This window comes from Equus asinus, chromosome 11 (genome assembly GCF_041296235.1).
Source record: "Equus asinus isolate D_3611 breed Donkey chromosome 11, EquAss-T2T_v2, whole genome shotgun sequence".
Taxonomy (NCBI): domain Eukaryota; kingdom Metazoa; phylum Chordata; class Mammalia; order Perissodactyla; family Equidae; genus Equus; species Equus asinus.
Genome location: NC_091800.1, coordinates 65,581,072 through 65,607,658, shown reverse-complemented (window position 1 = coordinate 65,607,658; position 26,587 = coordinate 65,581,072).

Here is a 26,587-nt window from a genome sequence, read left to right as displayed (position 1 = left end):
TGATTACTGTATATTATTAAATATGCTATGACCAGATTCAGCATCTCAAAATGCTGGTGCCACCTTGAAGATATGCCCTTGACAGTCATCTATTTCAGCAGCACGAATATACTTTTTCTTTAATTGTTCCACTCACTGTGTTATAAGTAAAATTTCCTTAAGGCTTTAGAATCCACAAGTGAAGTAACTGCTCTTGAAAGTATAGAAAAAGTTCAACCAAACTTAGAAAAGTTTAGAAAAAGTTAACCCAAAACTATTTCTTTAACATAATTAATATAATGCATTTTCTTTTTCCTCCTTTTTAAGGAGAACAGTTCAGTAATATGAAAATTCATCATCACTTCACATTGGTCTCTTTGATTATTCAAATATGAATCTGTAAGGAAAGCAGCCAGAAAGTGTTCATGTCTATCAAAATTTGGAGGCAAATTCAGTGGGTCAATGGTTATTAAAGACTAGAGGAAGCTTAATTGCATAGCAACCTCACTCCATCAAAAGTCAAAAACAAGGTAGGAGAAACTCAAAGAATAAAATCCTAAGCATTTGAATTCTACACTGTCAAATTAACTTTAAAAATAAAAGATGAATGCTTTATTTAAATTTATCCAGGTAGAAATAAAACTTTTCTGATCACTGACAAAAAATTAATGGCTAATATCTTGTGTCTGGTCAATTTAATCTTGTTAGGGTGAGGAATGGTTATTTAGGCAGTCATCAAACATGCACTAAATACATAGAAGAGGTTCAAAAGTTGCATAAGAATGGTGTTTGAGATAAATTCTCTAATTTATCAATTCAAATATATTGATAGTTCGATTTTCAATTCACATGTTTGGGAGAACTAGCATCCACTTGCCACTGTGAATGGAATTCAATGAGATGGTATTGACTTAGACGGGTGTGAAAAAGAAATTTTATCATTTGTCAAACAAAATATCACGAACAAAAACGTTGCTGAATAAACCCAGTTCCCTGCACCAAAGAATGTACACACTTTTCAGAAAGTTGTGAATGACTAATTGGAATCCATTCTCATTCACAGACTCATTTAAAAAAGGAATTCTGTAGACAGCCGTAAATATAGTCATATCTCTATTTGGAGTCTTTTTTTTCTCTCTGCTCTGTGTTCTATGTTCTACAAGAGGATATCAATTAGACTAATTAGATGGTGTTGTCACAAACAAAAAATGCACTTGAGACTAATTACGAAGTAATCACTTCTTTCTTTTTTTCTTAAAGGTCACCGTGTGTCTGAGACTGAACCAAATAAAGTCCAGTCCTTATCTGGGAGGAATGCTCATCAAATTTTATAGAATTATGTGAAATACAATGCATCTACATTGTATTGTGAAATACAGTGCAGTGCTCTACACTGACTACAATAACGTTTTGATAAAACTAAACTCCCAGAATAAACGAGTGTTTGGAACTAGTGGAAGTCCAAGAGAACATATTACTTTCAAAATTTAATCATTTTGAATTTAATTCAAAATAACACGATTACATTATTGTTGTCTTAGAGTGATTATTGAGATATTTCATACATTTAATGAAAAATTGAGAAATTTCGTAAATGAAGCTAGTTTGCTGAGATTTTGAAGGTATAATGTTATGGGAAATTATTTGAGGTATCATATTTTATTATGTAAAATAAGTGTCAATATCATTATTACTTAACTTTCCAGGATACTTTATGAACTCGTTGTAATATAATTTAGTTTAGCAGAGTGCACAGCCAAAACAAGTCTTCTCTGTTACTACACAGCTAATCTTTGTAACAGCTGTGCCTTTACCATCCTCAGCTGCTCCAGCTACAACAATCGTTCTTTTAACAGCCTAACACCTGTCTCTTATTATATTTGAGAGCAATTGTTAATTTCCTTAAACTTCCCATCCCTTTTAGTGCCTTTGCATTACTTTATTTTCTGATGCACATTTACATAGTCTATTACATTAGTTCTCTCATTTAATCTTGAGAGCCTAAAAATTATTAGGAAGTTAATTGTGCAGGGCTCACAGGGTTTTCTCACTTACAGCATAACTCTGTTAAATGACACAGTTGTTCCAGCTTCTTGCTGACACTGCAAGGGATTGTCTAGAACGAAGAGTTCAATTACTTTCACAGTGCTAATCATATATCATTATGTAGAGGCATGAATTCTTAATTCTCAAGCCAGCACCCGAAACAGCATGGCAGCAATAAAGGACACATTGCAAATTCCTCTGTCCACTGCAGCATGCAGGTAGTAACTGAAGAATGAAGTAATTGTGTATACTTGGCGATGCTCTTTATTAATTTGAATGTTTGATGCCCATAATGACTTATGTTCCATTAATTTTTATTAACCCACACAAAATTTTTGTCCGAATTGATTTGAGAGGCATCATTCAAGGCCAAATATGTATTTATACTTTTCTGAGAACTTTTCCTCCCCACTGAGGAAATGCTTACTTTCTGGTCCTTTATAACTGTTCAAGGTACAAATAAAAGTCAGTAAATAACACTGAACCAAGTCTCATAGGTAAAGAATTCCTTAGAGTTGACAAAGCCTGATTTCTCCCTCTCCCCACAATCTTAGACACGTAGGTTAATGTGTAACCCAGACCATTCTCTTGTTCAGCTTTCCCAAGGTCAAAGAAGAAACGGAATCAGAGAGAAGAATATTTTGTTTGTTTCACAGACAGGAAAACGGCTTATGAAATTCAAAGCAGGGTGTAACCTCATTAAGATAAATGTAAAAATAACTCGCCAATCACAAGTTGTGGAAACAGGAAATCAACGCCTGTGTTTTATAACAAAGGCACTCTTACATTTCTGGCATTAAAAAAGCTTCTGTTACCATTTTCACTCCTCTCCTCCCCTATCCTCTCTGTTTGTGTGGGCAGGAAACTTGTCGGCTCCCTCTGCTCCTGTTGCCTGCTGCCTGTTTGTTCTGTCATCTGCCCAGCTGTGGCCAGAGGAGGCTGATAACATTACTGCCTTCAGTCGGATGAGTAACTTCCAAATCTGGAAGAGGGTTATAATCGGATTGCCCTTTGTGAGAAAAACATGGATAGTGCAGTCCTTACTGGTAAACATTGTTTTCTTGCTAAAGCTGCTCAGGACCTTACCACTCACTTTATACCTACTGTTTTGTAGGCTACACTTAATCTAAGAGCATTAGAGATGTTCTATACTTGCAAACACATCAATTTATTTGCTGAAAATAACTCCAAAAGAAGTTTTCTAATGTAATCATTTCAATCAAGTAGCGAGGTTGGCAAGTAGTGTTTCAAATTGTTTTATTGTTTTTATTTGCTTGATTTTCACGCTCTCTCTTCCTCCCTCCCTCTCTCCTTTCTTTCTTTCTTTCCTTCCTTCCTTCTTTTTGGTAAAAAGGTCAATCTTGTGCCCTTTCGTATTCCATGAGAGCTGCTACACCTGGACTTTAGTCGATATTCAGCTAATATTCTTTCTGAGACTGTTTTATAAATCACCTGTAAATATAGCTTCAATATCATTGTCATCTATATTTAAAATGTATCCTATTTTTCAAAAGTTGAACCTATGACATCAAAGTCCTTTTCCGTAGTTCAGTCCCTTCCATAGCACAGTGCTGAAACGAAACATGTTCTCTGCTTCAGATAACTGGAAACTAGGATTTTTTTGCACAAATAATCATTTGTGTAGATATAGCAGATTCTTTTCAAGGTTAACTGGTAGTCTTTTGCCTTTATTTATGTAATCCACCTTGACTACTGTGAGACACAGCTTACAAAAATGTCACTGTGTTACTTTGTAAATATTTAATAACATGACAGTCCCTCCAAGTTTTATCAGAGCACATGACCCTATTGGATTGAATGCAACGAGACCAGAACAGCCTGGGATTGGAGAGTTGCTAATTGTAATTAATTACTAATTGACTTATGTATACTTGGAGTAGGTAAAAGTAGCGATGATTATTAACCCTGGTTACACTTTAAAATGGCATAGAGGGGCCTGCCCAGTGGCGCAGCAGTTAAGTGCACACATTCCAATTCTCGGTGGCCTGGGGTTTGCCGCTTCGGATCCCGGATGCGGACATGGCACTGCTTGGCCAGAGCCATGCTGTGGTAGGCGTCTCACGTATTAAGTAGAGGAAGATGGGCATGGATGTTAGCTCAGGGCCAGTCTTCCTCAACAAAAAGAGGAGTAGTTAGCTGAGGGCTAATCTTCCTCAAAAAAAAATAAAAATGAAAAAAATAAAATAAAATGGCATGGAGATCTTTAAAAAAATACCAATATGAGACCAATGGACTCTCAGATGGGGCCTGGGCTCCTGTATTTTAAAAAGCATCCCAAGTTATTCTGATGCAAACGAAGGTGAGAATCCTGGGATTTGAGCCTCTCGGTAACATCCATGAGATGAAAGAAAAACAGCTTGGGACTACCTTGACCCAGTCCTCAACAGTTGAGCCCCTCCTACTCTCTTCCCTCTCGCTACTCTTCTCGTTGGTGTTCACCCTTGTCTATTTATGAAAATATAAAAAGTTTGTGCTGGACTCATAATCGTGTGAAATCAATGTTTGCTCCCATACATTAGCTAGTGCCTGGCTGCCCTCTTGACGTCAGTCCCCATTTCAGAAGCTGTTTCAAAATTAGCTTTCTTAAATATCTCATTATCTCATTTGAAAAATTATCATTCTGAAATTTACCTTGAAAAATCTATTTACATTTTTACCTATTTTACGAAGTCACTGAATTCTATGGTTTTACTGTTTGAAATAATGCTTTTTAAAAATTTATTCCAAAAGCCACCTCCTTCAAAACACAGACATCCCTTTAATTCTAATACAACAAAATTTTGTAGTAAACGTCATGTTCAAGTTTGTAATTTTATAGACTGATTGATAATGACCTTTCATGTATATTGTTAGGTACTGTTCCAACTTCATTCATTTCTTTCTGATTTTAAAATAAAATCATTCACAAAAATGCCAAATTTTGTCACTTGGAAATATTTCATGTAAATATAGTCACAAACCAGACCATATACTCTTAGTTCATGTATCTTGATTGTTTAGAAAATAGTTACTTTAAATATATTTTTTCTTATTTTTCTTTCCTACTCTTCAAGAATGCTTTTTTCTTTCTTTTTCTTTGTATGACAGTCTCCCATCCTTTCTGTTTCCTAGATTCTTTGTTTTTTTCATTCACTGTGATTTATGAATGATCAGTGTCTGGCACGTGTACCTTATAATGATTAGCTCTTAGTGCATAAAAAATTACCCAGAAATTTCATGACTAAAGCAACAACGATTTGTAACTCTTCTTGCGTCTCTGAAGATTGGCAGAAGTTCAACTGATGAAAGCTGGGTTCAGCTTTGTGGCTTTTCTTCTAACTCTGTGCAGGTCAATGGGATGCCTGGGGCAGCTCTGCTTCAGGCTGTGGGGACCAGGATGGTTCCCTTCCTCGTATCACTTATCCTTCTGGGACCAAAGCACCACATGGAGTATGTTGTTCTCATGGGAATGGCAGAGATGTGAGAGAGCAAGTGGCAACACAGGAGGACATTAAGGTCTTGGCTCAGGAATTACACACTTCTACCCGCATGCCATTGGCCAAAACCAGTTACAGGGCCAACCTCCAGTCAAGGGATGGAGAAGTACACTCTGCCCTCTGGGAGCTCATGCAAAGGTACGGATGCAGAAAGGGGGTTGGAAGTGAGACTGATGAGTCAATCTACAACACAGCACTGCTCCTCATTCCTGTGTTCATAGCTGTTAAGTCACTCTTCTCCACTGAGATTAGGTTGGCCTCAGAATTCTTCTCAAGTTGGTATTCCATGAAGCTATGCCAAATTGGTTCACTAATAGAGTAGAAACTTGTTTTCCCTTCCTTATCAAGAGTCCACTTTCTTCATGTTTAATTATTTCTTTCTCCTTTATATTATTTAAAGATTAAGACTTGGTCTAAATTGGGTCACTGGTATGAAGCACTAGTTACTCAACATATTTTTTATTTAACTAATCGTTCATTTTTGCCTTCTATCAGGACAAGATTGCAGGGAGGGAAGACACTTACTTCTCTGCCCTCTTAAGGTTATATATGGCCACTGACTTACGTACCTCATGAAATATGAGCAGAAGTGACCCACGTTTCTTCCAGATGAATTCTTTAATTGAGAGAAGCTTCCTCGGTCTCACTCTTGCCATGTAGTCATGGACGGAAACGATATGGAGGTGCAACGCTAAGCCATTATGTAGAGGACAGATCCCCTAAAGCATCAGCCAGACCCCCAACCAATGTGGTTAAGTAAGGATAGAACTGTTTTTTACACCACTGAGATTTGGAGACTTTCTCTTAACCCCCAAATTAAGCTATCATGGACAAATTGTGTTTTCTCAAAATTGGAGCTGAAGGTAAAAAAATGTATAAATGAATGCAGCTCACTGGAGCCAATTCAACATCTTAGATGAACAAGAACAATGTAGTCCTACACATCTGGGAAAGGAAGATCTAAGTAGGCAAATGTGAGTCATTTTCAATGTTTCTCAGTTCTTTTTCTTATCACTGGCTGCAATTCCAATTGATGACTTTTGGAAGAGCCCTCAGACTAATCACTATATCTGACCAAGTAGGAGAAATAAAAGCAAGTGAGAAGAGTGGCTTAGAAAAGCTAGGTGGAGGAAGCATCCTTAGGAAATTTTTCTTTTCTGCTGTCACTCACTCCTGACTGAGTTGAGGATTGAATATGGAGGTATCGATTGGGATAGTATCTTTGGAAAAGTTGTCCATTCAGCCTTTGTTTTACATCAGGCTAATCTTGGACTGAAATTTAAGATGCTGCTCTTACAACTCTCTGCATTGATTTCTCCCTTGCCTGCTCTAGAAAATTGATTTTTGACACTTATTTTGGTGTCTCAGGAAGGACGAAGTTGAGACTTTGATATATTTGTGGGTAGAGATAGGCAGTAATTTTTTGGCATTTGACAGATAAGTGTCCTAATCCATAAGATATTTAGGGAAATTCTTAACTTAGGAATGTTCAGAACATTCCTTGATTCATACGGGACCCACCACCCCCTTGAGAAAGAACTTGACACTATATAATTAGGATTTAGTTATATTAAAACAGATTGATAGACTGATGGACCTAGAGGTAAGGCAGGACATGAAAGGTTTCTGATGGAATGAGTTACCATGAACGAGAAAGGTGTCTGGCAAGCTAAGTCAGAATGAACAGGTTGGGATGGATATCAGGAGGGGTGAGTTCTAGGTATAGTGTGCAGCTGCACTTTAATACTCCAAAATCCAGAAGGTCAGCAATGCCTATGAGCTTTGAGGAGAAAAGGGCTGAGATAAAAATAAAAGACTATGTAACTAGGGGCACAGTTCTCCTGTAACTAACTACTGCCCCCAGCCCCCAGAGACCTGAAGGTAACAAGTAGAAATCATTTCCTTATTTCCTAAGATAGGAAAAAAATCACCAGAAATGTTGAAATCAGCAGCAGCAAAGATATGGAACAAAGAACTATATCAGTTTATGGACAATAAGAACTGGGAACTCTGAAAGAAAGTGGTGACAGAACCACTGGTGGAAACTGATCATCTGTGAGATACATCCCTCATGTCAGGACTCCTGAGGAGAAAGAAACTATACCTAGGAGCTGTAAAATTGGTAAGTTTGGGGTCCATGGAATATATCTGGAAGGTGCTTAAATCTGAAATATATATCTTTTTATTTATTTATTGGTGAGGAAGTTGGGTCCTGAGCTAAGCTCTATTGCCAATCTTTGTCTGTTTGCTTGAGGAAGATTGTCCCTGAGCTAACATCTGTGCCAGCCTTCCTCTATTTTGTATGTGACACGCCACCACAGTATGGGTTAATGAGCGGTGTATAGGTCCATGCCCAGGATCAGAACCTGTGAACCCTGGGCTGCAGAAGCGAAGTGTGTGAACTTAACCACTACACCACCGGGCCAGCCCCTGAAATATATATCTTAATTTTATATGAAACATACATCTTAAATTTCTGTCCAAGATTAGCCTGATGTAAAACAAAGTCTGAATAGACAACTTCTCCAAAGATACCTTCCCAATTAGTACCTCCATGTTCAAACCTCAGCTCACTCAGGAGTGAGTGACAGCAGAAAAGGGAAACTTGCTAAGGATGCTCCTTCGCTTGGCATTTTAAAGCCACTTCTTTCCTCATTTCCTTTTATTTTTTTCTACTTGACCAGATATAGCAGATCAGCATGAGAGCTGCTCCAAAGGCCATCAATTTCAGCATCCTCCAGAGAAAGTTTCAGATCTATTTGGATTTAAATATTTAGGGAGAGGTATCTTGAGCACAAGCTGGAATTCATTATCTTTGTTTTACTTTTATGTAAACATTTTAGTAAAACATATATACACACAGAAAACAGGAATAATCGTAAATGTAGAACTCAAAGAATTTCCACAAAATGAACACATCCATGACACTAGAACTCAGATCAAGAACTAGAACATTACTAGCATCCCAGAAACCTCCTCATTCCCGCTTCCAGTCAATATACCTTCAAGACTGACACAGCTTAGTTTTGCCTGATTTTGAACTTTCTATGCATGTAACCACACAGTAGACATTTTTTTGTACCTGGCTTTCTTTGCTCAACATTTTATGTATGAGATTTATTCCTGTTGCGTGTAGTTTATTAATTTCTTATTGCTCTATAGTATTCCACAGCATGAATTTAGCACAAATTATTGGTCCATTATACTGATGGTGGATCCTTTTTTCCAACTTGGGGCTACTAGGAATAGTGCTGCTGTGAACATTCTACACATGTGTGGGGTTTTTTTTCTTTTTTGGTGAGGAAGATTAGCCCTGAGCTAACATCTCTGCCAATCTTCCTCTATTTTGTATGTGGGATGCCTCCACCACATGGCTGATGAGTGGAGTAGGTCTGCGTCCATGATCTGAACCCAAGAACTCAGGCCGCTGAAGTGGAGCTCGTGGAATTTTAACCACTGGGCCATGGGGCGAGCCCCATAGCGTGTATGTTTTCATGAGCTTTTGTACAAATTTTTGTTCTTTGTAGAACTATGAATGAAACTGCAGAGTCATAAGAGTATGCATATATGCAGCTTATATACTATTGTACTTAACAGTTTTCCAAAATGGTTGTACCAATTTACATTTCCATCCGCACTGTATGAAAGTTACACTTGTTCCACGTCCGTGCTAGCACTTGATACCATCTTTATTTTTTCGTTTTAGCCAACTTTGTGTATGTATAACAGCATCTCACTGTGGTTTTAATTTGCATTTTGCTGATGACTACTGATGTTGGGAACTTTTTCATATATTTATTGGACATCTTGATGTCCTTTTTTATAAAATATCTGCTTAATATTTGGGGGGGGGGCTGTTTTCCTATGGGTTTGTCTTTCTTTTTCTTACTGATATGTCTTTGAAAATATTTCTGTTGTCAAAACATACTCTGAATGATTTAAATATTTTAAAATTTGTTGAGTCTTTCACTATGACCCAGATTATGATCAATTTTGGTAAATAGCCCATAAGTACTTGAAGTGAATTTTAGTTCCGTCAGTGCTAGCACAGTTTACATATACTGATTAGGTAAAGTTGTTAATTGTCAAATGTTTTTGTATCAGTTTTCTACCAGCTATCTAGAGATCTGTGTTAAAATCTTCCTATACGATTGGGGGGTTACGTCTTTCTCCTTTTGTTTCTGTCAAATTCAGCTTATATTTTTTGAAGCTATGTTTTTGGATACATATAGATTTAGGATTATATCTTTCTGTTGATTGATCTCTTTAGTGTTATTAAATAGTCCTCTTTATCTGTGGGAATCCATCTTGCCTTAAAATCTAATTTAGCTGATGTTGATAGAACTACATTGTGTATCCAACTGTCTATCTATTGTCTCTTATTGTTAGTTAAGAAAGGTGTATTTGTTTACCAAACTTTCTATGTCCTTGGCTTTAAAGTGTGTTTTTCTTTTTATAAATAGTATATAGTTGGGTGTAAGCAGCATGCAGTTTGTCTTTTATTTGGAGTATTGAGTCCAAATTCATTTAACGTAATATTGATGCAGTTGAGTTTATAGCCACCCTCTTACTATTTGTTTTCTTTTCGGCCCACCTGTATTTTGTTATGTTGCCTCTTTTTCTTTGCTTTAAATTGGATCAATCAAATATAATTTTTTTACTATTTGATTTTTTTCCTACTAAGAACTAGTTAATTGCGTATGTTTTTACTATTCCTTTAGGTTATTCTGGAACTATATTGCCCAATGTGGTAGCCACTGGCCACAGGTGGCTATTTAAATTTAAATAAAATTAAAATTTCAGTTCCTTAGTCGCACTAGCCACATTTCAAGTGGTCACTAGTCTCAGATGGCTAGTGGCTAAGGTATGACAGTACAGATAGAGGACATTCCTATCATTGCAGAAAATTCTATTACACGGTGTTGTTCTAGAGAGTGCAGTCTACGTCTTTGTTGGGGTCTACCTTGAATTATTATTTTTACCACTTGCCTGATAATGCTAGAATCTTAGAATACTTTCTTATACTCTTCCCAAATTTTATGTTATTGTCATTCATTTTAACTTTATATATTTTAATAAACTTTTAATTTTACTTTTTGTTTTAGATTTATGGAAACATTGTGAAGATGCTACAGACAGTTTCTGTATAACTCCCACCCAGTTTTCCCTATTATACATATTACATTATTATGATATGTTTGTTACCATTAATGAACCAGCTTATAAACGAAAGTCTGTACCTTTTTCAGACTTTCTTAGTTTTTACCTAATGATCTTTTCCTGTTCTAGGATCCTATCCAGGATTCCACATCACAGTTAGTTGAAAAGTCAGTACTTTTTTTGACTTCTCAAGATTTACTTTTATATTGTATAGTTATTTGCTTGCATTTGCCCACTTTTAAAAAACTTTTGTAATAGTTTTTAATTTTTTCTGTTACTTTTTGCTTCTTCCTCCTTTTATTTGGTTTTGCCTGAGATAATTTTTCTTTTTCACAGTGAATTCACATTTGTATTTTTTTCACAAAGGTCTTCTGTCAGTGTACTTTTAGCTTTTATTTGCCTGAAAATGACTTTGTTACATCCTTATTTTTAAAGGATATTTTTCACCAGACATACACTTTTAGGATGGTAGTTATTTATTTATTTCTTTTTCCTGTATTTTAAGGAACCATTCTCTAGTCTTGTGACTTCCACAATTTCTGTTATAAATCTGCAGTCATCCTTAAGCTTGTTCCTTTGAAGGTATTGTGTCTTCCTTCTATAGCTGTTTTTTAGGAATTTTTCCCTTTGTCTTTGCTTTTCAACAGTTTTATCACAACATGCCTGTGTCTGACTTACTGTGTAATTATCTTGCTTTGGGTTTGTAGAGCTCCCCAAAATATGTTTATTGATCTTTGCCATTAATTTTGTTTAATTCTCAGCCATTATTTCTCTGACATTTCTTCTATCTCATTTTTTCTTCTCCAATTTCACATATTTAAGACTTTTTCACTATGCCCTTTATGCTTCTTATGCTCTTTTCTTTATTTTCCCATGTTTTTTTCTCCCTATGCTTCATTTAGTGTATTTTCTTTTGACCTATCTTCCACTTTACTAATCCTGTCCTTTACTGTGTCCAATCTGCCAGTAAACCCAACTAATGATTTCTTAATTTTAGATATTATATTATCAGTTATAGAATTAACCTTTAGTTGTTTATTTTACAGGTATCTCAATTCTCTGATTAAATTGTATTTTTACCCATTTTCTTCCTCTCTCCTCTTTTTTAATGTTTTTTGGCTGAGGAAGATTCCCGCTGAGCTAACATCTGTACCAATCTTCCTCTTTTTGGTATGTAAGTTGCTACCACAGCATGGCCACCAATGAGTGGAGTAGGTTTGTGCCCAGGAACTGAACCTAGGCCACCAAAGCAGAGTGCACCAAACTTAACTACTAGGCCACAGGGCTGGCCTTTCTCTCCTCTATTTTTATCAACATATTAGTTATTACTATTTTAAAGTACATGTCTGCTCACTCCAATAAATGGGTCACTTTCTGAAGTTGCATCCTTTGGTAATCAGTTAATTGGTTCCTAATGGTTTATATTGAATGCCACACAATATGCGTAAACAAACACAGAGGCCCCAGGTGAGGCTATCTTCCATAAGAGGAGCAACACAATTGCCTCTGTTTAGCAAACAGAAAAGGAGTTTAGCACTTTAATCTTCCATTTCTAAGCTGAGTTGATTTTGGATAAACTCAGTCTACCTCTGGTTTGTTCTTTGATCCAATCTTCCCAATTTTTCAAATTGTTCATTGAGATCTCTATACTTGGAGGATGTTTCTGTGCTTTGAATGACTAAATGAAGAAAATTCTGTGACATTACTTATGAGCTTCCTTCTTCAGGCATTTTTGTAATTCAGCAAATGTCTTAAAGGAGAACCCCTCAAGTCTTCAATTTTGTCATATTTACCCTATGTGACCATTGAAGTCTCCCCTGGTTTCTCTGAACCTCAGTCCTTTGCCAGGGACAAGAGTGGATTCTCAATCCCTTCCTTTACTCATTGAAAAAAATGGAAAATATAGCTGTTGATCAACAATGCACTACTCCTTCCAAGACTTTCTACTGAAAATATTGTGTTCACTGGAACCACTTCATCTGGAGGGTCTTTTATCTTCAGATCACAATACTGTGGAACAGTCTGCTTTACTTTTCAGAGGGTTTTGACTTAGCTATTTTGCCTCTTTCCTGAGCAGTTTTAGAATTCAGCATGTCTTTGGAGGAAACAGGCTATATGTTTGAGGCTCCTCAACTCTACAATATTGTTTTCCCAGTGCTGTGCAACCACTGAACGCTCCACTGGTTTTGCTCTCCCCGTGGTGGCTCCCTGCCTAAGCTAAGCCAGGTTTTCTCCCTCTTCCTGGTGCTCTAAATTGACAAATGCCACCAAAAGAATGGTTACAGATCATTAGCTCACTTTGCTGTGGTCCTCCCATGTCCAATTTATTAGTTGCTAGTTTTTGTTGCTTCTGCAGTAATGTGATGCTTTAAATAAGTGATTTTTTTGTATTTTATCTGCCTTCGGTAGTTGTTCTTTATAGGAGCAGTGGTATGGCATGAATTACTCAATTCTATTCCTAGTTTGGATTTTCTAGATTTGATTTCTGTCTAAACAGTGGGTTTTCAGAGCGTTGAGATTAGTATAAATATAACACATATTTAGCCATAGGATGGTGAATTAGTATTTATAAAATTACTTTCAGAAATAAAAATAACACTAAGAAACTCTTCATATAATCCTGAAAATGTGTAAATATTTTAACAAATTTTTCATTTTTTCTCATTATGTATGGTAAAATTCTATAATGCCTTATACAGCACTGTGTGTATATTACAGAACATTGATGCTATCTATGTGCTGTTACAAGCACACATAAACCTTGCTATGTTGTAACATGGAATAAGTTCATTAAGACCATAGATACAAAAGAACAATCATTTTTGTGGTTTCCTTAATGTTGTTTTGCAAACTTGCTTATTTAGTCATTTTGAATTTCCTCAGTTTCTGCCAATGGCAACTTGTCCTCAAGCTTTGATACTTTGTCTTCATTACCCTCAGTTTTCTGCCTAGCAACGAAGTTTATTAGTCAAGCTAATAGCCATGAATTGTGGTTCATTAATTGAAACTTCGGATTCACTTGTTTTAATAAAAAAGCCCACAGTCACTTCTTAAATCACTTTCAGATGTAGTTAATTTCTTCTAATCATTTTTTTTGTTGCTTCTTTTTCTATCTTTGCATGAAAATAATTGAGAGACTGATTCACTAAAAATAACTAAATGGTTGGGTTTGCACTGTGGGTAAACTAGAAAATATAAAATCCTGATATTCTTTTCAGGTGATATCATTTCAAAATGCTCTTCTGATAACCAGGATTAAAAAATTTGAAAAAGCTGTTTATAATCTTTTTTAATTTCAGTTTTGGGGATTAAATAGTAAAAACGTAAGGAAGAGCCAGTTACTCAATTTTATGAAGACTTTAATGTGGCAATATGTCCTATTTTAATCCCCTTTCTTGGTGTTATCACAAAGTGCTTTGTTTCAAGACAGCATCATGTAGTTTAGAACTATTTTATTTATCTTTTATAATAATAATTTAAGTAAAAATTCCAAATCTACAAGAAAAATATTTTGCATATAACACAAATAAAATATATGGATACATACAAACATAGATATATTTATTCACACACACAGGCTCCTTACAAAAAACTATAAATAATATTCTATTGTAATCCCTAATGGCAGAAAATACAATTTTCAACTGCACAATATCTTGTCACCTCTTTGAAAGAGTGCTCTTCATTAAGTGGTCAGCTTTCAAAGTTGGGGAAAGTTTACTTGGTAGTTGCAATGCTTGAACTCTTGTATAGTAAATTAGGTTCTGCAAAGCTCCCAGGTATTTATGGGAGTTTTACAAAACTGCATGATTCTGTGCTACTTGGGTACCAGCAGGAAGCAACCCCTGGGAGCAGAAATCACAGCTGGGAGCAATTAAGACTGATTAGCTTGTGGCCGAGAAAATCAAAATGGAAAGCACTTCTTCGGGGGGCAGGGAATTAGGAGCTGCATTCCCAAGCATTTCTGAGTTGAGTGCAATTCTCGGAGGAACTTAGGGCTGAGGAAAAATGTGAATTTCAAATATTTGGAGGTTTTCTCAGCTTATTTAATGTCTGCATAACCACTATGTGTTGACTCTGCTGGATATTCGCAAGGAAAAGAAGTTCATGTAAATTGACCAACTTTTCTTTTTACATATTTCCCAACTTTTTCATTTACCCCAAGGTTTCCCTAATATTTTCATTTGACTTTACAACTAGAAAATAGACGGTTTCGTAACTTCTTATGATTCATTTTACAGAGATTAGGATAGCTCTGGTGTCTGAGAAAATAGCAAAGCATATAAGTATCAGTTCTTTTGAAAAAAGTACACATTATTGCTTGTGAGATTGGTCTGAATTATCCTTTAGAAACTGTAAAATAGTCCCGTTCAAATTTTAAGTGAGAAATATGCAGAAACATACATAATTCCTGCAACTACCATCCTCAATAAAGAACTGGTATCTGAAGAGCTAGATAAGGATGTGCTTAATAAAGCAAAAGAAATTAAATAAAATGACAATAGAATGCATAGTTTTTTACCAATTTCTTTTGCTTTATATTTGAATTATAGATATGCATTAGAAACATATTTCTTTTGAATAGGCTGAATTGATTCACTAAGAAATTATACATATAAATGAAATAGAAAGTTGTTTTACTAGACTTTTTTAGTAATCTGTCAGAGATTCATTTATTCTCAATTCTATTTGTCATTTGGTGCTAACTTCGTTGTATGTGGATACCATTGTTAGTATATTGAACCTTGCATAGCAGAAATACTATGACTCAATATTAGGATGTTATAAACAATAATGGTTCTATTTTCCTTTCTCTTAACAAGTAGAATGGGTTATTTTTAAATGTAATGTGAAAGATGACATGAGTGGAGCCATATTAAAATAGAGCCTAATTTCAGAGGGATGGCCTTGCATGTCTTGTTTTCATCTTCCAAAATGGACCAAATCACTAATATTCCAAGAAGTCAGTAAGGACAAAAATATACTGTCTGTAAAACTGAACTTTGCTGATGATCAAATCGCTAACCTATCAATGAAGTACAAGTCTAGCCTTTTGCTTGATGATGGAATCTCAAGGCAATCAATAAAGTATAAACCAGCCTTACCTCATTAGCACCAATGAGCTCTTTAATACAAGTCACCTCATCCTCCCTTTTTCCCATGAAAACCCTGAGCCCCTCTCCTGTAATCAGAACACATTTTGGGTTTCTACCAGAATCTATGTCTCCCAAATTGCCCTTCTAATCACCCAAATAAATATCTGCTGTTTAAATTGTAGTGCGTTTTCCTTGGTCAACAGCAATAATCTTGTTTCACGTGATAGTCATCTGTATCCAGATTTTCACAATAATTCCTTTTTATCTTCCCCTTGCCTTTCTTTATTTCTCCTCTTCCACTGTTGGGTGTGCTTAAAATGCCACATATGAGAAACAAAGTGAAGGCCAATTTTTGAAATACGTTCCAAATAATCACTTGACTGATGGTTCAAAGAGTATAAACAATGTAAGAGGGAGGCTGCATAGCTATTAACTACAAAAGATGTGGCTTGGTGGGATGATAAATTACTCAACCAAAAGTCATCTTGGGTTTTATTTCTAAATATACCAGTGTTTCTCTCTGTAACTTCGGTTAGTTTCCTTAATTCATTTTACTACTTTAACCACTTTGGAGAGTGATTATATTGGTTCTGGATGCCAGATGATTGGATAGCCTTAATACTGCACATTTAGAAAAAGCTTTATTAGAACTATATTAAGGATAATGCACTTCATTTCTGGTTTGAGACAATTATTGACTAATTATAGGAAATCATGGTTAAAAATTCAGCAATCACTGATGAAAGCTTATAAAAGGGAATCAATGGCTGGCTTGCCAAATTGATTTTCTATTTCCTACACCAGCAATTCGTAGCATTTTATCTTTTAAGACCCATGAATTCTTCTATAAAAGAACCCAGGTTTCAACATAAGAAGCACAAAATCTCACTTTTTCCCAAGTTGGAAACGCATATATTTGCATGCATCATGCCATTCACAGTAGGATTTAGAAACATAAATCACTGCATTAATGTTGGGCATGTATATCTCTATTTTTTTTTCCCAAAGATTGGCACCTAAACTAACAACTGTTGCCAATCTTCTTCTTCTTCTTCTTCTTTTTTTTTTGTCTTCTCCCCAAAGTCCTCCAGTAAGTAGTTGTATATTCTACTTGTGAGTGCCTCTGGTTGAGCTATGTGGGACACTGCATCAGCGTGGCCCGATGAGTGGTGCCGTGTCCGCGCCTGGTATCTGAACCAGAGAAACCCTGGGTCACCAAAGAAGAGCATGTGAACTTAACTACTCAGCCATGGGGCCGGCCCCTGAAGTGTATATTTTTGCCCTTAGAGATTTTATATCTGATAATACTGAATTTCTTGGACAGGGCAAATCTCATTACCGTCATCATTAGGTTAATAGAGCTGCCGCCTAGGCTGAGAAAACACATTTAAAAATGGCCAGCAAATTGGGAGTGGAGTGGGGTGGAATCCTACAAAGAACCACAGGAACCATTAGGAAGAAAGCCCAGGAAGTGAGTTAAGCCCAAGCCTCAATTTCCAAGTTTATCCTATATTTTTCATAGTAGGTCAGATCAGCAATATATTCCTAACTGCAACTGGATGTGGGAGTTAAGTTAGAAAGAATCCTTGGAATATTTAGGAAAGCACTTCTTGTCGCCAGTGGTCTTCAAGCTAGAAAACCCATAACCTGGGAGAGTAAGAAAACTTTCTAAGGAGTAAGAGAGCCCAGGTGTTTTAAAGGACATTTTTCAGATCCTCCACTTTCATACGAATTCTTTCTTAAAATTAATCTGTGACTGCTTTCACAATAATCCTCCATCTGTTTTATCAAAGCAAAGCGTCTGTCCTCATCGCAAATCTCATTAGGGAGCTTTAGACCCCTCTGGTTGCCTCTGTGGAAGCTTTAACCACTGACAAAGCACAAAAAGCCCTTAGAGGTTTCCATCGTTCCCTCCTCATACATAATCTCTTAAGCAGTCAGCATGGCATTAGAAAGCAGGTATCTTGGTCTGTATGGGACCTTCACGGGGTCTTCCAAATTCAGGTATTTGGTAGAGTGGTGTGGTGGGATTAATGGCCATATTTATTCATAGGGATTTTTTTTTTTCTGTCTTCTGTCCTATTATGAAAAATGCATTACTTTGGAAGGAGATGCTCAAGAAAGCACAGCTAAGTAAATATCGGTGAGAAATTATGAGCAATGAAAATGTTTTTCCCATGTATGTAAAAACAGACCATTCTCTTCAACTATTCTCTATATTCATTCCTGGAAAGTTTTAAAAAATTACCTCCAAAGAGCCAAAGCAAAACAGATTATTGACATTGACTTTTAAACACTAACTGGAATGTTTTCAAGAGCTACCGAATTTTTTGTGATTCACTGGCTAAGAATTTGTTATGATTTCTTTCAGATTCAAAATGTCATGAAATATTTATTCCAATTTTAGCTAACCCTTATCTTACTTCCTTATATAATATTTATACATTCTGTCACCTATAGACAAAGTCTAAAATCATATACTAGCTTAGGGATGGATTTGTTTTAATGGTATATGCCTTTCTATTTCATTGAATGTATTAAAAATGTTTGATCATAGGCCAGCCCAGTGGCATAGTGATTAAGTTTGCATGCTCTGCTTGGGTAGCCTGGGGTTTTCGGGTTTGAATCCTGGGTGTGGACCTATGTACCACTCATCAAGCCATACTGTGGCAGTGTTCCACGTTCAAAATAGCAGATTGGCAAAGATGTTGTCCCAGGGACAATTTTCCTCAAGCAAAGAGAGGAAGACTGGCAACAGATGTTAGCTCAGGGACAATCTTCCTCACCAAAAAAAAAAAAGAAAAAGTTTGATCATGATGTATATAGTTAGTTGAGTTGTTTCTGATTTTAGTTCTTGATTGTTATTTAATTATTCCACAAAATTCAATCAGGACTTCAATATTTGCGCATAAACATTTTTCAAAGAATACTATGACTTATCTCTCCATCTTATAAATAACTTTAATTTTAGCTATACACAGCATATTCATTTACATTGTATCTCATTGCAAAGTAAAGAGAAGCTGTACATTTTACTACTCATTTTCTGATTTCATTTTATAAATGTAGTTAAAGTAAATATATTTTGATCTCTATCAGTCTAATCTTAATGAGACAATCTTCGGTAATCAATATTACAAAGTGGTTTACTTCTTACAGAAGGCAAGTCAGGTTTTGCCAATTAGGCTATATTGTACACATTCTCCATAAGTAGAGTCATCAAAATATGCCAGTTCAATGTTTGGATGGAAATAAAGTATATTTTAGAAAAAATGACATAATGAAAGTGTTAACAAAAAACTTTGTATTGGAAAAAAACTATTGAAATGAACTATATTTCCATTTTTTTCCAACCCTTTCTGAGTATGCCAGGTGTGTTGGGGTCATCAAATCTATCCCTTGGTTTGATGATTTCATATGAGGACTCACAGGACCCAGCAGATAGGTACAAAGGTGCCCCCGAGTGACAGAGTTATGGTCAAAAGTAATAGTCACTTGTTAAGTTTTGGCAAAGCTTGTCTGGTATACTTCTTACACTGAGAAATTAAATTCTAATGTCTGAGCAACAAATCCTTTTGTAGATCATATCGTTTCAAATTTTCTTCTTTCAATACAATTGGAGGGCAAAATGTTTGAGTTGTTAGCTGATATATTATTAATATAATTGTTAATGGTATATCACGTATAAGACCCCTCTCATTCGTTTGTCAATCATTGTTCAAACATTTATTCAATAAATATTAATTGACACTCTATATGCTCGAATTATACTTGTGCCTTGGATGGAAAGATTAAGTGAGACACCACACCTACTCCAGTGAGTTTGAAATCTGTTAGGAGAAACTGACTATTGCAATGCAGTAAGTATGTAATAGCAGCATGAACGAGAAATCTGCGTTCACTAATTGGGGTCACCTGAATCAGAATGGTTTTCTGGAGGAGTTGGTAGAGAATACAGGAAGAAATGCAACAAGTTCAGGTTTGGACCTGGCTTTTAAAAAGATATTTATTTTACCTGCAACCTAAATCTCTAAAGGTTAACATTTCACTTGAAATGCCTCTCAACTGGAGAACGGATAGCAAACTGGTTCCTCCACACAATGGAATATTACTGAGCAATAAAAAGGCAAGGGCTGCTGATCCATGCAATAACCTGGATGAATTGCAAATGTGCTATGCTAAGGGAAGGAAGCCAGATTCAAAAGTAGGCTTCCATTTATATGATGTTCTGGAAAAGACAAAATTATAAGGAGAGAAAACAGATCAATAGTCGCTAGGAACTTGGGGTAGGAGGGGTTAACTGCAAAAGCCATGGGGGAATTTTTAGAGGTGATAGAATTATTCAATATCGTGATGGTGGTCAAGTCTCAGAACGGTCCACTAAAAAGGATGACAATTATTAAATGCAAATTTTACCTTAATTCTTTAAAAAAAGAAGTACTATTTCACATGAATTTAGCTGTGTTCCCATTGGTGCAGAGACACACATGCCCTCTCACAGAACTGTGGTGACTCAATCCTTGCTCCTATTTCCCTGTGGAAGGGTTAGCAGCGTTTCTCATCAGGAGTGCCACTGGATTTTAGCCAGGATAAGTATTCATTGCCTGGGACTGTAGTGTGCTTTACAGAATGTTTGGCAACTCTGGCACTCACCTGATAAATGCCAGGAGCATCCACATCCATTTCCAGAAGTCCCCTAGGGAATATATCTGCACCCTAGCTGAAAACCACATCCTTGAAGTGTTTCCCCTGGACTCTCCCCCTGTGAAGAGGAGTGAGTTCTTTAATTCATCAGTGAAGAAAGAACTGGCATGTTTGGCACACTCTTTCTTTTTGCAGGGGAGTAACTGCCTACCTGTAGAGAAAGTACATTCTAGTCCTCTCTCTCTCCTGAGTAGTGGAATTGACTTTGCTTCTGGCCACAACTTGGGCTTGGAAAGTGTTAAATGTAAATTCCCATGAGTGTTAGCAAGCCTCCACCAGCACACCTGCCTCATGTCCTCCAAGCTATCTTTTAGCAGTAAGAGAATTGGCACCTCAGTCTCCATCAGTCTGACTCCTGCGTCTGTCCTACCAGATCCTGGGAAGGAAGAAAAGGAATGTTACATATAGATCCACTGCCCCCAATTTATATAATGTTAATTAGTAGAAGTATCAATGGGTTATTACATATCTTCCAACCTTCAGTTCCTGTTATAACACACACCCTGAGCATATTAACCCAGACCCTGAAACTCAAAGTAATACTACAGAGCTATGAACTTTCCGGAATTAGTTCAATAAGCGTGTACTAAAAACCAGTGTCATTTGCTTCTCACAGCACACCAGTTGTTTCTAAGTTCTTCCTCCACCTTTGAAAGGAACAGGTCAAGGTTACAGAGCAGCAGCCTTTGCCCTGGTAACCCAGTGTCACTTTCTCTAATTGTGTCACTGACTGATCCACACCAACTCCTGCACTGCAATTTGTACTCCGCACACAGCAGAAATGAAACCTCCAGTGTTAGGTGGGGACAAGCTTTTCCTTTGAAGCATGGAACCACTTTTTTAAAGCAAGAAAGTATTTATTTTGTGGGATAATGGAAGTGTCATAACATGGAACATTACCAGATCTTTTTGTCAGCGACTTTAAAAGCTAAACACACTACTGCATACATCCTGAAGTTGAAAATTCTTGTTTTTAAAATAGTATTGATGGCATTCGGAGATGACAGAGATTGTCCTAGCCTCTGAAAAAAAAAGTTAAGTGGGCAATTTTTTCCTCCTACCTTATCATGGAGCCCTTCCAGCACTCTCCTCTCAGCATCCTTGTTCTTTCTCTGGTATAATCCTGCAGAATGTTTCTAACTAGTTGACTAATCCAATAAACGACATAGCTAAACTATCGGTAGGTGTTATTTTAATTCCCCATCTTGTTCTAAGTGGTTGACTATGTTTTAACATGTAACATTACCTCTTTTGCTTTTTAACATTTGCCTTTAAAAAGGAGTTTCAATGGGTTACAGCCAAAGTAGTATTGGGATGACTCCAGGCCCTAGGGCAGAGTTTGTGGGAACGCTGTGGGGTTCGCAGAGCCCCCCAGATAGCGCTGCCTAAACAACCTCTTGCTTTGTAAATACTAGCCTCTGGAGCAAAGTTTCTGAACTTCTTACTGTCTCAGAACTTGCGTATTTCTCAAATGTGAGAATATTTTGTGTAATATTATCTGATCAGGGATGCTACGTATTATTTTATTTTAAAGGAGCATTTAATTCAGTAAACATTCATTGAGTATTTATGATACACTGGGAATAATAATAAGAATAAGAACATACATAGTGTAATTCTGTGTCAGGCCGTCTTCTAAGCATTTCCATATATCGATTTATTTTAATCCTCACAGCAATACTATGAGGCAGTTACTATTATTAATGTCTCCTCCATTCTGTAGATGAGGAAACTGAGGTTCAGAGTGGTTGATCAATCTACCTGAAGTCCCACAGCTGGTGAGTGGTGGATTTGGGTTTGAACTCTCACAGTAGGCTCAAGTCTCTGCTTATAGGGGCTAATGTTGGTGGAGACTAATAAAAGTTCCATTTCAAAGAATTTTTGTATCCACACATAACAAAAACAACAAACGTATGAACTAAATTTCTGCAGAATGGCTCTAATCATGAGGTGATTGCTTTCTAAGTGGTATTATTTTGTTCATATTTATAGTTCTTTTTTCCCCAGTGTTAATTATTCCTCCATAACTTCCTCTGACAAATAACATTAGTTTTACATGTAGGTAGAAGCAAATTTTACAGAAATAGAAGGTGTAGGTTTAGCACAGGACAATATAAAATTTCTGCATTTTAATTTGTAAATAATTAAAAATCTCTTGTTAACAATGGCCTCTTTTCTCTTTGAAAGGAAGCTTCACAAGATTATTAAAAACCTGTATACGGAACATTAAAAACCTGTGCTAGTCAAACTGGTGGAAAAACACAAGCAAAATTTGATGCCTTTAAAACCTATTTGTAAAATGCTTTTTGGTTTTATCATTAAGGTTCGTTTGTAAAGAGACATCATGTACTATGTACTCCTACTTTAACTTGGAGTCACTGACGTGCACATAAACTTCTTAGAGTGGCTTCTATAAATATGTCAAAATCAGCCAGGCCTAAACCCAAAGCAAAACCAGAGCCACACACAGTATTCACTGCGATAGGTGCCAGTGCGCGGGGAGGACTCATTTATAGATGTTATGTTGGCTTATTAGCTTTGGAAAAATATAGCAATGATGTACCAATGGAAAGAACTTAGGCACATGCATTTGCCAGACTATGATTTTTGAAAAAGTTATTTACATCAGTATTATCTTCATAGATACAGAAAGAATGCAATTGTTCTTTCAGTTAATTCATTCTAAATTGACAAATTGCTTAGAAATTAAAGCATGGAAAATCATATTTTTGACTCTGTAAATTAACGCAGAGAAAAGATCAGAGAAGACATTAACTATTTTAATATTTTATGTTTTTTTGTTGACTTGAAGATATCTTGACTTGAAAATATCTTACATTTTTGTTCTAAAACATGAATTTTTATGTTAAACATTCTCCTTAAAGTAGTTGGTTTGTTGGTGATGCATGGCTCCCTTCTTGGAGTCTGGCTGGTGACACTACAAGCCTTCCGGAAGGAAAGGGAGGGTGGCCCACACTCTTCCAACCCTCACTTTTAAGTCAGGCTCGTAATGAAGAAGGTAAACTATCTGATGACTTTACAAATAATTAACCTCGGTCAACTTTGGTAATTAAATTAAGCAAATCACATAACTTTCTGATATAATTGCATCAATTGAAAAAAATCAAAAGTTGTGAATGGTTAAATTTGCATCTCTCAGAATCTTGAAGAATATTTAGGTAATTTAAAAGTGGAATGGGCAGTATCAGCAGTGGAAACACGCTTACATAGAACTTCGGAGGTCTGGGTCTCAGTCCTCGCCCTTCCAGGAACCAGCTGAATGGTTTTGTGTAAACCAATTAAACTCTTGGGACTTGATCACCTCATTTATCAAAGGAAAGGCTGAAATAGGAAAATAATGAACCGTGTCTTTTTGGTCTCTTCTCCATCCATTACTCTAATTTTACAAAGATGCCTGTTCTCCCCTGGAGAGATTAAAGATGAGTTAGGTCTGGAGGCCCAGGAATATGGAAAAAAGGGACCTGGAGACTTCTCAGACTGTAACAAGTTCATTGAGCACCTACGACTTTCTTCCAGGTCCTTTGGATCTCCTAAAAGGCACAGAGTGCATCCTCTTTAGCCTTCACAGTGCCACTCCCACAGGTAGAGGATAACATGACATCAAAGCTCATGCTTCTAGAATTTAATGTCTCAGTCTTAGAAAGATGTCAGAGAAAGTAAGTTAATTCTTCCGTCGAGCACTGCTTTTTAGAAAATTCTGTTGATGCTAAAAATTAATCATTTTAAATCACTATTGAACAACAAAAAAATTTACCTGATGTCGATTTCTTTCAGACCCTGTGTCTATTTGCCTGTAATGGCTATAAAGAAATTTTAATTTATTCTATCATTTTATATTTTTAAGAATTTATTTTCTGATACCTGTCACGAAGTTCCTGACCTAGACTGGCTTGCCCTAAAGCAGACCCTGAGATGAGGACTTAGGTGAAAGTGATTTGTTAGGAAGTATATCCAGGAGAAACACGTAGATGAGTGGGGAACTGAAATGGGAAGGGATGGGGAGGGGAGAGGAGGGAAACAGCTACATCAGTGCTCAGAGGAAAAACATCTATGCTATAGATACTTATAATAATAAACAAAAAATAATCAAAACCTGTAAATTAATCCTCCTATACAAGAAATTATAAAAAGTAAAAAACAAAAGTTAGGAGACCAGAAGGAATGAATTAAAATAAAAAAAAATAACGGAAATAGAAAACAGAAAAATTGTAGAGTTATTACATAATTGCAAGAGAGTATTGGGGAATTACAGGAAGCATTTGCTTTAAAATCAAGAATAAGATGTCTCTGTTATAGATCACACTTAATTTTTATTTGGAATCACCATTTAATGCAAGTATACAAAAACAACAGCAAAAAGATGCTTTCTTGTTGAGGGAGAACAAAAAATCGCTAGCTGAGGTCTAATAACTGAAGAGAATGTGATTCTGCCCTTATGTTCAACAGTTCTGGGACCATGCACAAATAACTTATCCGCATGCTCCAGAAGGACTTGCTCCTGCGCCAAAGAGCTTACTTATCAAGACTAAGGGTTTGCTCCTCCAGACTTCCTTCTAGACTGCCTCACTGCTGGGTTTAACAATCTAATAAACTCTGTCCACTTCCAGCGCTTCTCTGTCTGCAAGTCACCCAGCCCAGGCCCTAGAATCCTATAAATATCTTCTCTATTTTTCCCTTTTTGGTATACCGCTAAGAATCTTACTGCAGTAAGTCGAATAAAGAGTTTAGCTCCGTGGACAGGTTTTTCTGGTGGTACTCTGTGGCGTTGTAATTGACAGGCTTACCAAAAGGAGTAAATGGGAACATGTGTTCTATGCTTGGAACCATGTCACTTTGGTTTTGTAGTTTTCCAAGAACAAGGTCTTCATATTTCATTTGGCTGGAAAAGGAATACCATTTAAAAAAAAAAAATGTCGGGGCTGGCCCTGTGGCCGAGTGGTTAAGTTCGCGCTCTCCACTGCAGGCGGCCCAGTGTTTCGTTAGTTCGAATCCTGGGTGCGGACATGGCACTGCTCATCAGACCACGCTGAGGCAGCGTCCCACATGCCACAACTAGAAGAACCCACAACGAAGAATACACAACTATGTACCGGGGGGCTTTGGGGAGAAAAAGGAAAAAATAAAAAAAATCTTAAAAAAAAAAAAAAAATGTCTATCATGAATCGGGAGGCACGTTAAGCACTTTTGTTTAGTCACATTTGCTCGTGTCACTGTCTCACTATCTCTATTGAGACACACATTGTCATCATCACCTCAGAGATTAAGAAACTGAGGCTGTGAGAGATGAAATAATTTACCCAAAATCATGGCTTGTGGGGAAAAAGGATTTGAAAAGGTCTGACACACGCCTGATCGTCTCCTGTTTTCGTTACTCCAGGCTGCCTGCAATCTGCCACCTCCATTATTGCATTTTGCTAGAAGAATCCGCTTAGAGTCCTTTTAGCCTGTACTTTTCCTGCAAATTATCTCGATGGCAGCACATAAAAAAAAAACATCTTGAATTGCTCGTTTTATTACTTCAATTGCTAGAGAAATTTTGTGTCCTTCCTCTTATCTTACCAGAATGATCATTGAAGGATCAGTCTGATTGAATTTGAGAAATAAAAGTGATGATGGTTCCTCATATATTATTTTGTCTATTTATATGTGCCTGCTTGAACCTCAATGAGATTTAAGACATTTAATTCACTTTTGTGAAGACTTTAAAGTGCATCAAGTACTTTCACATGCATTGTCTTATTCTGACTTTGATTTTATTTGATTCTAGCCTGAAATTATTCTTGACATGTAACTATCCACACTTATAATAAACCTTATTAGTTTCTTGTATTTTCTTTTCCATTCTTACGTCATATAAATTCTTTATTGTCACTACATTGGTAAAAGTTTAGCTCTGCAATTTAAGTTATAAATATGTGTATATAAAAACAAAACATATTTGTTTGTTTCATATGTTTTTAGACAATTGGTGTGTCTCTGAAAAGTGCCACATGTGATTACGTGCTATTGATTGATTGTTCAACTGATGACAACACCAATACATTCTCTCTATTTTATAAATTTTAGGAGTTTTACTGGTTTATG